Source organism: Pipistrellus kuhlii, unplaced genomic scaffold (assembly GCF_014108245.1).
Source record: "Pipistrellus kuhlii isolate mPipKuh1 unplaced genomic scaffold, mPipKuh1.p scaffold_m20_p_67, whole genome shotgun sequence".
In the NCBI taxonomy this organism is placed as follows: domain Eukaryota; kingdom Metazoa; phylum Chordata; class Mammalia; order Chiroptera; family Vespertilionidae; genus Pipistrellus; species Pipistrellus kuhlii.
Window position 1 is genome coordinate 1,421,607 of NW_023425570.1, and position 14,178 is coordinate 1,435,784.

Genomic DNA, 14,178 nt, shown 5'->3' on the forward strand with positions numbered 1-14,178 from the left:
CACCAGCTGACTCTGGAGAGGTGCTTTTGCGCCGGCTTTTGCGGTTTTGGTGCTGTTCGGGGGCGCTGCTCTCAGCAGCTCCGGGATGTGCCCGGCTGTCTGGGGCACAGGATCCCCTGGGGACTGAGCGCCCCAGAACACAGGGCACGCAGCAGGCACGCGCCCCGCAAACATGGTTGGTGACCCTGGTTGCCACGGTGAACCTTTGCGGGGCACACACACACCTTGACTGTCTGGAGACTGAAATGCTCCCCAAGGAATGTCCGCGGCCTGGCTTCTGGGGTTTCAGAGCCATGGACGCCGCTTCCCTGCCAGGGCCCACGGGACCCTCCGATGCCCGCCCCGCGGCGAGGGGCGCGCTCTGCGGGGAGCGCCGTCCCCAGGCCGCCGGCCCGCCCTCCGCCCGCGGCCCGGGTTCCCCGCGGGTTTGGCGCGCGGGTCCGGCTGGCGCTTCGGGGTGGAACGCGGGCTCCTGCAGCCCCGGCGGCGAGGCGAGGGCTTGGCAAGTGCGGGGGTTTCACCCGCACACCCTCCCCCTCCCCCTCCCCCTCCGGCCGGCGGCAGGCCCGGGCGGTCAGGGCGCTCCCCGCTGGCGGTGCCGGGCTGAGCTCGGCGGAGCCCTGGGGGCCGGAGCCGCGGGAAGGAAAGGCCGCCGCGCGCTTTGTCCGGCTCCGGCGGCTCCGGCGGCTCCGGCGGCGGCGATTCAAACGGGAGCCGGGCCCGCTCATTGGAGCGGCGGCGCCGCGCCCCGGCCCTCCCTCCTCCCGCGCCGGCGGCGGCTTTAAAGGAAGTGACATGGGGAGACGTCAGCCAGGATCACTCTCCCGAGCCGCCGGGGCGGGGCCTGCCTCTCGGCCGCGGACCCAGCGGAGGCGGCCGTCCCGCCGCGCCCGCCGCCATCCACGTGCGGGGCCGGACAGGTACGTGCGGCCGCCGCGGCCCGGGCTCCCGGGCGCCGGGGAGGGGCAGGACGCGACCGGAGCGCAGGGAGGAAGTGAGACCGGGGGCGCGGGGCTGCCCGGAGGCGGGGGCCCGGCCTTTGTGCGCCCGGGGCGCCGGCGGCGGGGATGCTGGCGGCCCCGGCCCCGATCGCAGACCCGGGCCGGGCGGAGCGGGAGAGGGAGGCTCGGGTCCCGGCGCCTCTTTGTGCCCCGCAGCCTGCGCTCCCCGCCCGGGCTCCCATGGCAACCGCGAGCGTGCTGCCCGCGCCGGCCGCGGGGATGGAGTGGCTCCGGGGCCGGGCCGCGCCGCTCCCCTCCTCGCCCCGCGCGTGGTTTTTCCCTCCGCGGCGGGGCTGGGGGAGGGGGTTGCCAAGGAAACGGGCTCGGCCGCCTCGTTATTTACCTAGTTTTTGGCCGTGCGTTCGTGCGTCCTGTGGAGTCCCCTCTCCGGTCCGCGTGGGGAGCGGGAGGGGCTCAGTGCCCGGCTGTGCGGGGATCGGACCTGGGGGCGCGGAGACTCACGTCCTCATGGGGCGGGGCGCCCAGAAGAAACTTTTATGGGCGGCGGGCCCAGCCCTGGACTCAGCGCCCCCAGCCTCAGTGCCCGGAGGAGGGGCCCGCCGCAGGCTGACCCTGAGGCACCGGGTCCGAGTCCCGCCTTGGGAGGGCGACGGGAGAGGTGGGTGCGCCATGGGTGGTTCCCCACACCTCCCAGCCTCAGTGAGGGTGCAGGCTGGCTTTCAGCACCCACCGGAGAGGGTCACCCCCTGCCATGCCGGCCCCGCTCCTCACTGGAAAGAAAGTGTGTGAGGGAGGCACCGGTGAGGGCGGAGAGTGTGAGTGTGTGTGAGAGAGAGAGTCTGCAGGTGTGTGTGTAGGTGTGTGTACAGGTGAGTGGTATGTGCATAGCTGTGTGTAGGTGAGTGTGTGTCTGGGTGGTGTAGGGGTGTGTGTGTGTGTAAGTGTAGGGAATCCTGTTAAAACTACTGAGCCTTGTTAACACCCTCGGTGGGAGATAAAGAACTGATTTTCAGGAAAACTATAAAGCAGGAGGGGGAGGGTCGGCCAGTGATGAGCAGAGTTACGTGTGCCTGGAGTGGAGTTACACGTGCTTAGACAGGCAGCGGGCCTGTTCTCAGGCGGGTGAACCGGCCTGCTGCCCGTCCATCGCCCGGTACCGCCATCCCACACCAGCCGCCTGCTCCCGGGTCCGGCCAGTGCCTGTCAGGTGGAGATGTGCGGGTCGGGAGCCTCACAGCCTTCGCTCATGGAAGCGAAGCCACGTGGCCCAGCGGCCTCCAGGGACAGGGCTCTCAGGAGGGCCTGGCCCAGAGCCTTAGCCCGTTACCCACGGGCTGTGTAAGCTGGACGGCGCACCCCATGTCCGTCCGAGGCAGACGTCAGGGGCATGGCTGAGGGCCTGGGGGCTGAGAGGGTTGTGTATGGGGGTGGGGGGCAAGGAGGGGCTGGGGCACGCACAGCAGCCATCACAGATGGCGCTCTGAGGGCCATGCCTGGCCGGCAGGCCTGCAATGCTCACTGTGGGCCCAGCACTGGTCCTTGGAGCCCGGAGGTGGGCGCTCTTGGGCGCTCAGACCCGGGAACTGAGCTAACAGGAAGCCCGTGGGACGGAGCCCTGGGAAGAGCGCGGAACCCTCTGGAAGCAGCCCGGCGTAGACAGAACCCGTCCTGGAGCCGCTGAGCAGAGACAGCTCCGCAGCCTGGACCCGGGCAGCAGGGGCGGCTGGAGGGGCCCCCGGAACCCCCTCTGTAGCCGGGCTGGCACCCTGGCAGCGGGAGCCACTGTCTGCAGGGCTAGAACCCGGGTGCAGTGACGTTTGTGAGGCAAATAGAGCTGGGCTCCGCGCTCTCACGATTAAACACATCAGCCAGGCCTGAGGACACACAGAGATGTGCACAGAGCGGAGGAGGAGGAGAAAGAAAAAGAGGAGGAAGAAGAGGAGGAGGAAGAGGAGGAGGAAGAGGAAGAGAAGGAGAAGTGAGGGGTGGAATAGGAGGAGAAAGAGAAGGAGGAGGAGCAGTGGAGGGTGGAGGGAGGAGAGGGAGGAGGAGGCATGTCTGATAGGCATCCAGTGGTCAGAGAGGAGAGGGGCAGGGAGTTTGCTGGGGGTCTGAAGGGGAAGAGACAGACCTCCCTGGGAAGAAGGCGGGGCCCCCAGGGGCGGGGCCACAGGGGCGGGGCCCCCAGGGGCGGGGGGTGCTGAGCTGGGCGGGGCCCCCAGGGGTGGGGGTGCTGAGCTGGGCGGGGCCCCAGGGGCGGGGGTGCTGAGCTGGGCGGGGCCCCCAGGGGCGGGGGTGCTGAGCTGGGCGGGGCCCCCAGGGGCGGGGGTGCTGAGCTGGGCGGGGCCCCAGGGGCGGGGGTGCTGAGCTGGGCGGGGCCCCCAGGGGCGGGGTGCTGAGCTGGGCTGGTCCAGCCAGGAGAAGGCTGTCCTCCAGGTGGGAGCAGGCCGCGCTGCCTATGGTGGGAAGGGCTGGGGAGCAGATTCTGGAATGGCAGAATGTTGTTGGGAGCAGAGCAGAAGGGGCAGCGGAGAAGGACTGAGGAGGCCCAGCCCGCCCTGGGGACTGAGCCCTGCCCAGGACTGAGCGGAGCTGGAGAGGGAGGCTGCCCTGCAGTCAGACTGAGCCAGGAAGGAGTGTGGGAGGGGGAGCCCGCCCACGCCCACAGCTCATCCCAGCGAGGAGGAGGCCTTGTGGGGCTCAGACGGGTGTGTGGCAAACCCGCTGCCTTCCGCGCCATCCGCTGTGCACATGGTGAGTGCACACCTGGAGTGGTGTGTGACACGGAAATCCGTGTTAGAGAATGTGATCCAGCCTCGCTCAGCGTCACCGCCACTTCCCGGAGCCTGGCACTCAGATTCCGTCTCTGCCCAACACGGAACCAGTGGGGACCCGTAGGGATTTGTGGGGATCCGTGAGGATCTGTGGGGATCCGTGCGGATCTGTGCAGATCAGTGGGGACCCTTAGGGATTTGTGAGGATCTGTGGGGACCCATAGGGATTTGTGGAGATCTATGGGGATCTGTGCGGATCAGTGGGGACCCGTGGAAATCCTTCGGGATCCGTGGGAAGCAAGCCTGGACCATGAAAGTCAGCTCCGGGTGCAGATGGGGATCACTGCGGCGAGAGGTCTCTGGGGTGTTCGCGATGTGCCCAGTGCTGTGGGCAAGCCCGGAGCCGGTACAAACGGCGACTGTGGCCTGGCAGGCAGCTGTTGGAGCGTCCTGATTCCCCAGGTTGCGGGTTCAACCCCCGGTCAGGGCACATGCAAGAATCAGCCAATGAGGGCATCGATAAGTGGAACAACCAATATCTATCTACCGATCTTCCCCCTCTCTCTCTCTTGTTCTCTCTCTCTCTCTCTCGTTCTCTCTCTATTCTCTCTCCATTCTCTCTCCCTTCCTCTCTCTCTCAAATCAATCAAGAAAAAGTAAATAGCTACTGTTTAAACTAACAGAGTTTTCAGGGAGATCCCGTGCTGGCTGGTCTTTGTTTTCTGGCGGAGTGGGAGGAAATGTTTCAGAGTAAGAGCCGTTCTGGGGAGCATTGTCACGACCACTGTCCAACCCGCCTTCCTCCGGTTTCCAAGACGCACTCGGGCTCGCTAAACATTTCCTGTTTCTGTTTGGTCTTCCTTCTGATACTCTGTCTGGTTGCTCTACTTCCCTGACCCTCAGTCCTGCCTTTCAGCCACCCTCCTTCCTTCCTTCATTCATTCATCCAAAAGCACATGCATACAGACACACACTCATCCTCCAGTCACCATTCATTTTTCACTCAAAACACGTGGCATACCATGTGCCGGGCGCTGTATTTTATGGATCTAGAAATAAGTAGGAGAGAAACTGTTTCATCTGAACAGACGAGAGGTGGGAATGGTGACCGTGGACATTCACAAATCGAGAGAAGGTGAGGGAAGGCTCCTCGCCTGGCCTCGCGATGAGGGGCAGAGCTGAGGTCTGACCCAGGCTGCTGCCTTTTGACCCTCCTGCCGGCCCATCGCCATGGAGCCATCCATCCGTCCTTCCCATCCGTCCCTTCCCACCTGTCCTCCCATCCGTCCTCCCCAAGCCGCACTGTCCAGGCCACACCGGCTTGTCCTCCCCAGGCCGCACCCAGGGCACACAGACGCAGCAAGTATTTCTGGAATGAGGAGCAGCTATCATCTGCCTGGGACATCTTCCCCTCAGGCCTCTCCCAGCCTTTCCTGAGGCAGAAGAGGCCAGCGGCCGAGCCTCAGGGTGGAGGGAGGAGCAGTGCTCCCAGGCCCTGGGCGTTTGGCGGTGGGTGACGTGGTGGGGGGTGGGGGGAGAGGCCTGGGTGAGGCGGCTGAGGACCCAGCAGCAGCGCCATCAGTTCACTGAGCTGGCCTCCACCCGCCTTAGACCAGGGGCTGGACTTGGCCCAGAGGTTGCTCCTAAGGCCCCGCTCTCAGGGCCCCGCGGTGGAGGTGGCCGTGGTGGAGGCTGAGGTGGCGGTGGTGGAGGCGGAGGTGGCGGTGGCGGAGGCCAGAGGCGTTGTCCTGTGGTTGGCCGTCAGCCTCCGTTTCCGGTTTAAGGCAGATGCTGTCTGAGCAGACGTGCTGGCCTTAGAGCAGCCCGGAGGAGAAGGGGGTAAGAGTGGGCCAGGTGCCGTCTCCCCGCCCTCCTCAGCCCCTCCAGCCGGCCCCTCTGCGGCCAGAGGCGCCCAGGCTGACGCAGTGCTCCAGCCTGCCCAGACCCCGTGCCCACCACCCTGCCCCCGCCGGCCGCTGCCCTGGTCTGCATGCAGTCAGCATCACCGGAACCCTCCTCTGGTGCCAGCCGTCCCGGGAGGGGGCAGACCCACCGGCCAGGGGCACCGCTCAGGCCCAGATGGGCCTCCCGTCCGCGAGGTGGAAGGTCCTTCCCCGGATGTGCATAACCCTCCTGCGTCCCCAGCCCCCGGTGCCCGGCCCAGTCCTGACCGTCTCCCTCGGAGCCAGCCACCCTCCCAGCCGTCCTCCATAAACCGCTTTCTCTACCTGCCGTCTTCCTCGCTCCGTCTTAAGGACTGCCCTGGTCAGCTCTGCCATGCCAGGGCCTCTAGGCAGGTCCTCGTCTTGTCGGGCAAATTCTCCGTCTTGACACTGTTGACATTTGGGACCAAATCATCACGTGTGAGCGGCGCTGCCCTGTGCATTGTGGGAGACTCAGCAGCCAGATGCCAGGAGCATCCCCCCAGGACCGGAGGCCGCAGACATTGCCAAGTGCCCCTGGAGCTCCCTCCTCCCCCCAACCACTGCCTTTGACCCGGCAGGTCACACCCGGTCCCAGCAGACAGTCCTCCCCTGGGTTACAAAGACCCGTCCCCCCCAAAGGGGCAGGTCACGCATTTGAACTCGTGAAGAGACAGAAGCTACTGGAATGAGCAGAGGCAGGTCCGCCAGCAGAAGCTCAGACTCGGAGCCAAACCTGCTGGGGAAGTCGCCCGGCACCCGCTGGGCTGGGCGGCACTGCACCCACCCCATCCAGACGCCAGGAGGGCCCACCCCTCCCCTCTCCATGGGAGGGACTGGCACCCACAGAAAGAGGTGAGGGCCGCACCCAGGCCCACCCAGGCCCGCCTCCTCGCCTCCGGACTGGCGAATGGGGTCACAGCTTCCCGGCTCCACACCCAGCTCCCTGGCTGCTCCCTGCTCAGCACCCACCGCCTCTGTCTCCAGCTTCTCCCTGGGAGGAGGCAGCCGCTTCCCTGCTGTCCCGGGACCAGCCTCTGCACCTGCTCAGGTAGGGCCCCTTCCAGCCCGACTGGTGACTCCTGTGTCCCAGGCCACCAGGCGGCCTGGGCCGGGGGCCGGGCGGCCTGGGCCGGGGGCCGGGCGGCCTGGGCCGGTGATGACCTTCGCCTGCTGGCTTCTCCCCTCCAGAGTCAGCTCATGGGCGTGAACCTGGCTGGCCTGTGCTCCCAGCTTCCCCGAGATTCTAGAACCCCTCACAGAAGGTCCCCCTAATCCCGCACCAGCTGCGGTGCACACGCCCCGGGCCCAGAGATGAGCCAGACCGTTCTGCCTGGGGGTCAGGGGGCCCCTACGGAGCATTTTAAGAGTTTGGGGAGGAGTGAGCCCACCTGAGGTGGGAGGGAGCTGCAGAGGAGGGGCAGTCTGAGAATGAACTAGGAGCCGAGCACAGAATCGGGCCCCTGGTCGCGGGCGCTGGCCCTGGGTGCTCTCCTGTCCGGTTCTCCCCGGCTCTCCCTCCTGTTAGCGTCGCAGTGATGTCGGTTGTGCGCCTCCACGCCAATCACACCTCCCCCAGCCCCGGGCCCTGTGCCCAGAGCAGCGAGCAGCGAGCAGTGGCTCAGCTCAGCTCATCTGGTCTTATCTCATTTCTCTTATCTCATTTCACGGGGACTCCCGCCCAGTGGGGGCTGAGTTATCTTCTTATCTGACCTGAAACTGAGGCCCAGATTGGCTTCTCTGGAGGCCGGACGCCATGGGGCCGCCACCTGTCCCCCCCGCCGGTGCCCAGGGGCTGGCTGAGCCCCATCTGCATTTGTTCCGATCCTGCGGGCTGCGCGGGGAGCAGCAGGCCCCCCACCGCCATCTGCTCTGCACCCCATCAGCCTGCTGCTCCCGACGGGTAGAAGGACGGGGGTTCCACGGGAAAGGAGTGAGAGTGGGTTTACTGGTTACTGGGTACCAGTGGGCTGGCTCCTTTGTTTGGGCAACAAGGTGGTTAATCTTCCTTGAGCCGGCAGCTCTGGAAGGGCTGCACGGGGTGGGGGTGGGGGGGGTGGAGTAGGGATGGGGTGGGGGACGGAAAGATGTACAACTCCCAGCCGGGTCAGAGTGTCCTTCCTGTAATCAGAACAGAACAGGTGAGCAGCGTGGTCAGCACATCTGAGCTGATGGCGGCCCCGATATTCTGTTCTGCCCTGGACAAGCTAGGCTCCGGCCACCGGCCAGGGGTGCCGCTCAGGCCAGACTGGGCCTCCAGTCCGAACAGAAAGCCTCCGCCCGCCTTGTGGGCACAGCCCTTCGCGCAGATCCCCGTCCTCCGGGGTGGAAGGCTTCCATGGCACACACGTGTGCAGACACACACACACACACACACACACACACACCCCCTGCCGGTCCTGGGGGACGGAGCGGGTGGATGAGGCAGGCCGTGTCCCGGAAGTGTCCGCCTCACTGAGTCGTCCTCTGGCTCCGTTTCCAGAGAAATCCCAGGTTTGAAGTTCAGGTCGGGGAGACGGGAGAGGAGCAGAGGGGGCGTGAAGGTGCCGGGTTATTTCAGTTGTTCACACCGGCTTCCATTTAGCCACACGGGACTCCCTCCCCTTCCCTGACGCCAGACTTCGGTTTGTCCGGAAGGCGGTAGGGGCTGGAGCAGCTGTGCTCCCGCTTCTCCGCCCAGAGGCCACTCTACAGGAGCTGGAGCCGACCCTGTCAGGCTGGGACCCGGGCTGGGATCGGTCTGGGCTCCGGGCTGGGCCCCGGGCTGGGCTCCGGGCTGGAATCGGGCTGGACTCGGGGCTGGGCCCCGGGCTGGACTCTGAGCCAGACTCCGGGCTGAACTGGGACGGGGTGCAGGGCGTTTAGGGGAGATCTTAGGGGAGGCTGAGTAGAATACTCATTGTCTTATGCTGATGTTCCAAGATGAGGTTTAGTCCCCTCATCTGCCCTGGCCGTGGGACAGCTGGCCCTCTCCTGAGGGCTGAGGTAAGCCACGTGCCCTCTGCTGGGAGGAGGGCAAACCGTTCACCCGCACTGTCCTCGGTTCAGGGGGACGGGTGTACCAGCCGGACGCAGACTGCCGTTCCTGACCTGCCTCGGGCCCTGTCCGCGTGCCCTGAGACTCCCGGTCGCACTGTCTGTGCACTGAGGGCCGGACGCCCGTCTGCTGGTTGTTTGCTGGCACTCAGGAATGGGAACGCTCCGATGCTGCCAAACCAGTGGGCCCATTCCCTTCCCTGCGATTATTACTCTCCCGCCGATTTCATTAACGAAACGACACCCTGGCCGGCCCCCAGCGCTCCCCCTCCGCCCGCGCCTGCTGTGTGCTGGCCCCGAGGCTCCGGGGTGCATGGCCGTCGGGGGCGGCGCTTCCAAAGCTGTGTCATTCCTCCGCTCCTCTGCGTCCTGGAGCGTCACCGAGCGTCGTGGGGCCGCTGGAGCCCTGTGGCCCGCGCCCTCTGCGTGCGGCGCCTCCAGAGGAGCGAGATCGGCAAGCAGGAAGGACACACCCACCGGCAGACTTTCTTTAAGAAAATATTTTTACTGATTTCAGGGAGGAAGGGAGGGGAGAGAGAGACGGAAACATCCATGGTGAGAGAATCACTGATCGGCTGCCTCCTGCACGCGCCCTACTGAGGACTGGGCCCACAGCCCAGCATGTGCCCCTGACTGGAATCGAACCCGGACCCTTCGGTCCGCAGTCTACCCGCTGAGCCACACCCGCGAGGGCTAGACTCGCTCTCTTAGGAGCCTGGACGTCCCTGAAGAGGGCTGTCTGGAGCCACATCTGATCCCCCACGGCTCCCTCTGGTCCTGGGCACGGAGCTCAGGCTGAGTGGCCGGACGGGCAGGACGCCGGCTGGGGGGGGGGGGGGGCGGGGGTGGAGGGTCTGCAGGAGCGAGTCCCGCAGCGAAGACAGGCTGAGGCTCCAGAGTCCGCAGCGAAGAGGGGGGCGGACGCCTGGGGCCCGTGCCGGAGGAAGCCGGGTGCTGCGCGCCAGGGGAAGGAAGGCCTCCTGCGAGGTGTCGTTCACGCACCATCCAGTTCCCCCCTTCAAGGTCACAGTTGAGTGACTTGTGATAGGTTCCTGTTCAGAGTTGTACAAGCACCTCCACTTCCTGCTTTTAGGGTATCTTCTTGCCCCAAAAGAAGCCCCGCCCCACAGGCAGTCGGTACCCAGCCCCTGGCCTCTCCGCCTGGGTCAGCCCTAGTCCACTTCCCGTGGAGGGCCGTCCGGCCTTCCCTGTCCACAGGGCCACACAGTTTCTCTCAGTGCATGTGTGTGAGCTCCCCCACGCTACAGTCAGGACAGTAACTCAGGCTGTGGCTGAGTCACATCGCAGGGTGTAGCCCGTTATTGGTCACGGGCTGTCCCGTGTCTCAGCTGCTGTGAATCCCGCTGCCATCCACACCCACGGGCACGGTTTAGCGTGGACTCCTGTGTGCGTGTCTCTGGGCCGCTGATTTCTGGGTCACGCGGAACGGTCGAACAGTCGCGTGTTCCTCCCCCAAACCTCGGGGCTGAGGTAGCGCGTGAGTTTGCGTGGATGTCTGGGCTTGCAGGCCCAGGTCCCTTTGCTGTGCAGACTCCATCCGTGTTCTCAGCATCAGTGCGGAGTTTTCCCCCTGGGACACCAGGACGGGCGTGAGGGAGCCGGCGCCGGGGCGCTGGGCAGGAGGCCTTGGCTGGGATGGTTGGCGCCCGGCCTCGGGCCCTGGGAGGCCGGGGGCCCTGACCTCGCTCATGTGCCCGTGGGCCGCATGTGCAGCCAGCGGGTGCGTGCCTGCTTCTTTGAAGCATTGTGTTTCCAGAACTCTCCACGCTGCCAGGACGCACTCTTAGAGACTAGGAAGTCCTGGGCAGAGTGTCCGTCGAAGCCAGGACACGTGTGCTTTTGGCAAGGAGCCATTTCTGGTTCTCTGATCTGAGTCTGTCGTCACTGACCTTCGAGAGTTAACTGACTGCTGGGCTGAAGCTCAGCTCGAGGACTAAGGAGTGGTCTCCCGTGGTAACCCGCTGGGAAGCTGTGCCTTCCCCGGGAGGCCCCGAGGTTGTGTGAGGATGCATGCTCCCCGTGCTCCCTCTGTGCGGGCAGAGGGTGGCGGGATGTCTCCGCAGAGCCAGGGGAAGGACAGCAGTTTGCCTGGTCCTCACCCTGCACGAGGGGGCTGCCGCTCGCCCTGGCCGCCAGGCTGCATGGATAAGGCGAGCCGCTCAGCCGTGCTGTGGGTGTGCGCCGTGTGAAGCTGCGGCGTGACTGACGGCGCGGAGAAGGGTTTTCAGTGAGTGTCTGGGGGACAGCTGGGCGAGTTGTTGGAAATAAATCCATGTGGATCCCCCGAAGCATCACAGGCAATCACAGCCAACAATGACTGTCCGGCGGCCACGCGGTCACTCCCGGGGGGACGGGAGAGAGAGGAGGAGGAAGAAGCAGGGTGGCAAGAAGCATTCAGAGATCCTCATAACCGGGCCCTCTGTGCGGATTGCGTCGCGGCAGTAACACGCTGATGACGAACATCGGTGTGACGCGGGGTGGGCGTCGTGGGGGGACGGGGAAGCGGCTCTCGCTGAAGGTTGGGAAGGACGCTGACATTGATCGAATGTGAGAGCTCGCCTCTATTTAAAGTAAGACGTCTCCGCAGTGGCTTTTCTGGCCAAGAGAAGAGGCTGGGAGAACGGAGCCCAATGTCAGGGCGGTTACAGGCTAACATCGCTGCCTGTCAGAGCCTCACAACCCCCTCCCCCTCCACCATTTGTTTTTATTGATTTCAGAGAGCGGAAGGGAGAGGGGGACAGAGAGACCATCAGTGGGCTGCCTCCTGCACGCCCCCTTCTGGGGGTCAAGCCCGCAACCCCAGCCTGTGCCCTGGCCCGAATCGAACCGTGACCTCCTGGTTCGCAGGCTGCCTCACCCGCTGGGCCACCCGGCCGGGTGGGGACTTTCCAGCCGTCACATGACGAACGTGGAATGCTGTTACAGTGGGGGGAGTTGCCTTTACAAGCCCCCGAGGCCTAGTGGGTGCCATTTCCTTTAACAGGAAGTTCTCTGTGTTAATGGGAAGGAACGGACTCCATTGCCCAGGCGACACCCGCTTGCTTTCGTGTCACTCACTCGTGCCCGGGCGGACCGCCTCGCGCGGTGCCGTGTCCGTGGTGGTGGGAGAGGGCTCTGGGCCGGGCCCGCCCGCCCGCCAGTGGCGGGTTGAGGGGCATCGTGCGGGCTCATCGGCGTGGCCTCTGCAGGAGGAGACATTGCTACGCCCTCCGCCCGGTGCTGGCCGTGAGCAAGAAGCCAGGACGTTGTCAGCTCACGTCGTCCCTCTGGAGACGGTTCTATCATAATCGGAGTGATTGGATGGAGATGAGACTATCAGGGGATCTGGAGACGCAACTGGAGTCAGGGTGTGTTGACACCTGCTTACCCTGGAAGAAGTGGGAGGGGTTCTGGGGCTGGAAGTATCCTGGGGAAGGGCTGTGGTCCGGGGGGGACATGGGGACATGGTGCTCCCCCACGTTGCACAGGGCGGCTCTGAGCATGCCCGCGGCTCCCTCTCAGAAGTCCAATGGGCGGTGTGACTCAGGCTGAAACAATGAGTAAGAACTAACCTTTTTTTTTTTTTTTTTTTTTTTAATGAATGGATCTTTTTTTAAAATATATTTTTATTGATTTCGGAGAGTAAAGGAGAGGGAGGGAGAAACGTCAACGATGAGAGAGAATCATGGATCAGCTGCCTCCCGCACGCCCCCCACTGGGATGGAGCCCGCACCCCCGCATGTGCCCTGAGGGGGATGGAACCCGTGGCCTCTCGGTTCACAGGTCGATGCTCAGCCCCGGAGCCACACCGGCCGGGCCATGAATTTTTAACTGAATGGCCGACCGGGTAGCTTCGAGGACAGGCGATGGATGAACACAATTACCGGTGGATTAATGCACGTCCTCAGGAATCCCAGAATAGCTGTCCCCCGTCTGCCTCAGGAGCCGGGCTCGTCCCCTCCCGGAGCCAGGACTGAAGCTGGGAAGAGGAGCGCAGGCCTCCGCGTCCCAGCTTGGCAGTCATTAACGAGACTTTTCAGGAACAGCCAGTCCCTGACCCCAGTGGCCCCGCGTCCCTGAGCCGCAGTGTCTGCGGTCCGCCCCCCCTAATTTCCCCCCAGAAACGAGGGAGCAGGACCCAGCTAATCTGGGCCTCACACCAGCAGCCCGGCCTCCATCAATGATTCATGCCCGGAAGCATCTAAGTGCACTTGTTTTCTAATAACTCTCTCCCCGGCCCATTAGGCATGAATCAAGTCAGGGAAACGGCGGCGCGCTGGCATCTCTCTATGAAAATCAGAGAAAGAGGAGGTTTAGAATCCAGCCGCATCGATCGCCCTGCTCCCCACGCCCTTCCAGGTCCCAGGCTGGGGGCTGGCCCGGAGCCCAGTCTCCGGGGCCTGAGCGGCCTCAGTTTATACCGGACACTCCAGGGCAGAGCATGTGCCCTGGAGCGTGGCAGTGGGTGGGTGACCGGTGAGGGGTACGCAGGGCACCCCAGTCCAGAGCCCTGGGAGGTGGAGCCCCCAGGTCACCCCGTGACCTCACCCAGAGCAGGTGTGAGCTCAGGGCGGTCTTTCTAGGAGGAGCAGCATTTAAGCCGAGCTGGGGGGAGGTGAGGGGTGGGGGGTGAGGGGTGGGGGGTGGGGGGTGAGGGGTGAGGGGTGGGGGGTGGGAGTCTAGAGGTGAGGGGAGGGAGGGAGGGGAGGGTGTTGGGGAGAGAACGCTTAGGCAGAGAGGGCAGCTGGACAGACCCCAGAAATGCGGACACTCCCACTGGCGCCAGGAGCTGGCGGGCTGAGGGCCGGACGGAGCCCAGCGGCCGGGCTTCTCGGAGGAGGAGCTGCGGACCGGCCTGCCACTCAGCCTCTGGGGCCTCCGTCCCCTCCCGCTCAGGGTGCTGCCGGGCCAGCCCGACGGGCGAACCGGACAGGCAGGGAGGTGGGAATCGAGATAAAAAGAAAGACAGGAAAGCGGGACCGGAGGACTGCGGCAGCTTATTAACTGCGTGATGCCCTTTGCCCACAAACACCGGAGGGCGCTGGTGAAGGGGAGTGGACTCTCCACTCCTCCCCATCCTGGGGATAAAGAGGAGCCACATTCTCCTAAAGTTACAGGCTCCTGATTCGCTATGGACGGCCGCTCTCGTCCTGCTGACAGTAGGACCGAGCCCTCAGAACGAGTCCGGGGACCCTGTGGGCAGGGGATCGAACCTTATCGAACCGGTCCCAGCCCGGTGCCCGGGCAGCCGGCGGGGCCCTCGTCCTGGAAAGGCGGCGCTGGCCCAGCGCTGAGAAGGCTGAACAGGGACAGTCAGCCAACCACAGGCGCTCCATCGCGGAGGCTGCTTCCTCCTCCCTCCCCTCGGCCGTGGCCCCGGAGCAGGACGTCCCTGTTGGGTTCCTGGTCAGGCACGTGCGGGCCCTGGGCCCGACCCCAGGAGCGGGTGCAGGAGGCCGCCTGTGGATTATGGGATTATGGCTC

At 65.0% G+C, this 14,178-nt stretch overlaps 1 protein-coding gene across 2 annotated transcripts in view; it reads left to right on the top strand.

Moving 5' to 3' along the window:
* Window positions 1-817: 817 nt before the first annotated feature.
* Window positions 818-14,178, top strand: part of AGPAT4 (1-acylglycerol-3-phosphate O-acyltransferase 4) — a 32,811-nt gene continuing 19,450 nt past the window's right edge. Inside the window, exon 1 of one of the 2 annotated variants that reach the window (XM_045575141.1) lies at window positions 818-920. The gene's annotated coding sequence lies outside the window, so the exon portion shown is untranslated. The remainder of the gene's footprint in view (window positions 921-14,178) is intronic. The other variant, XM_045575142.1, reaches the window with a different exon arrangement.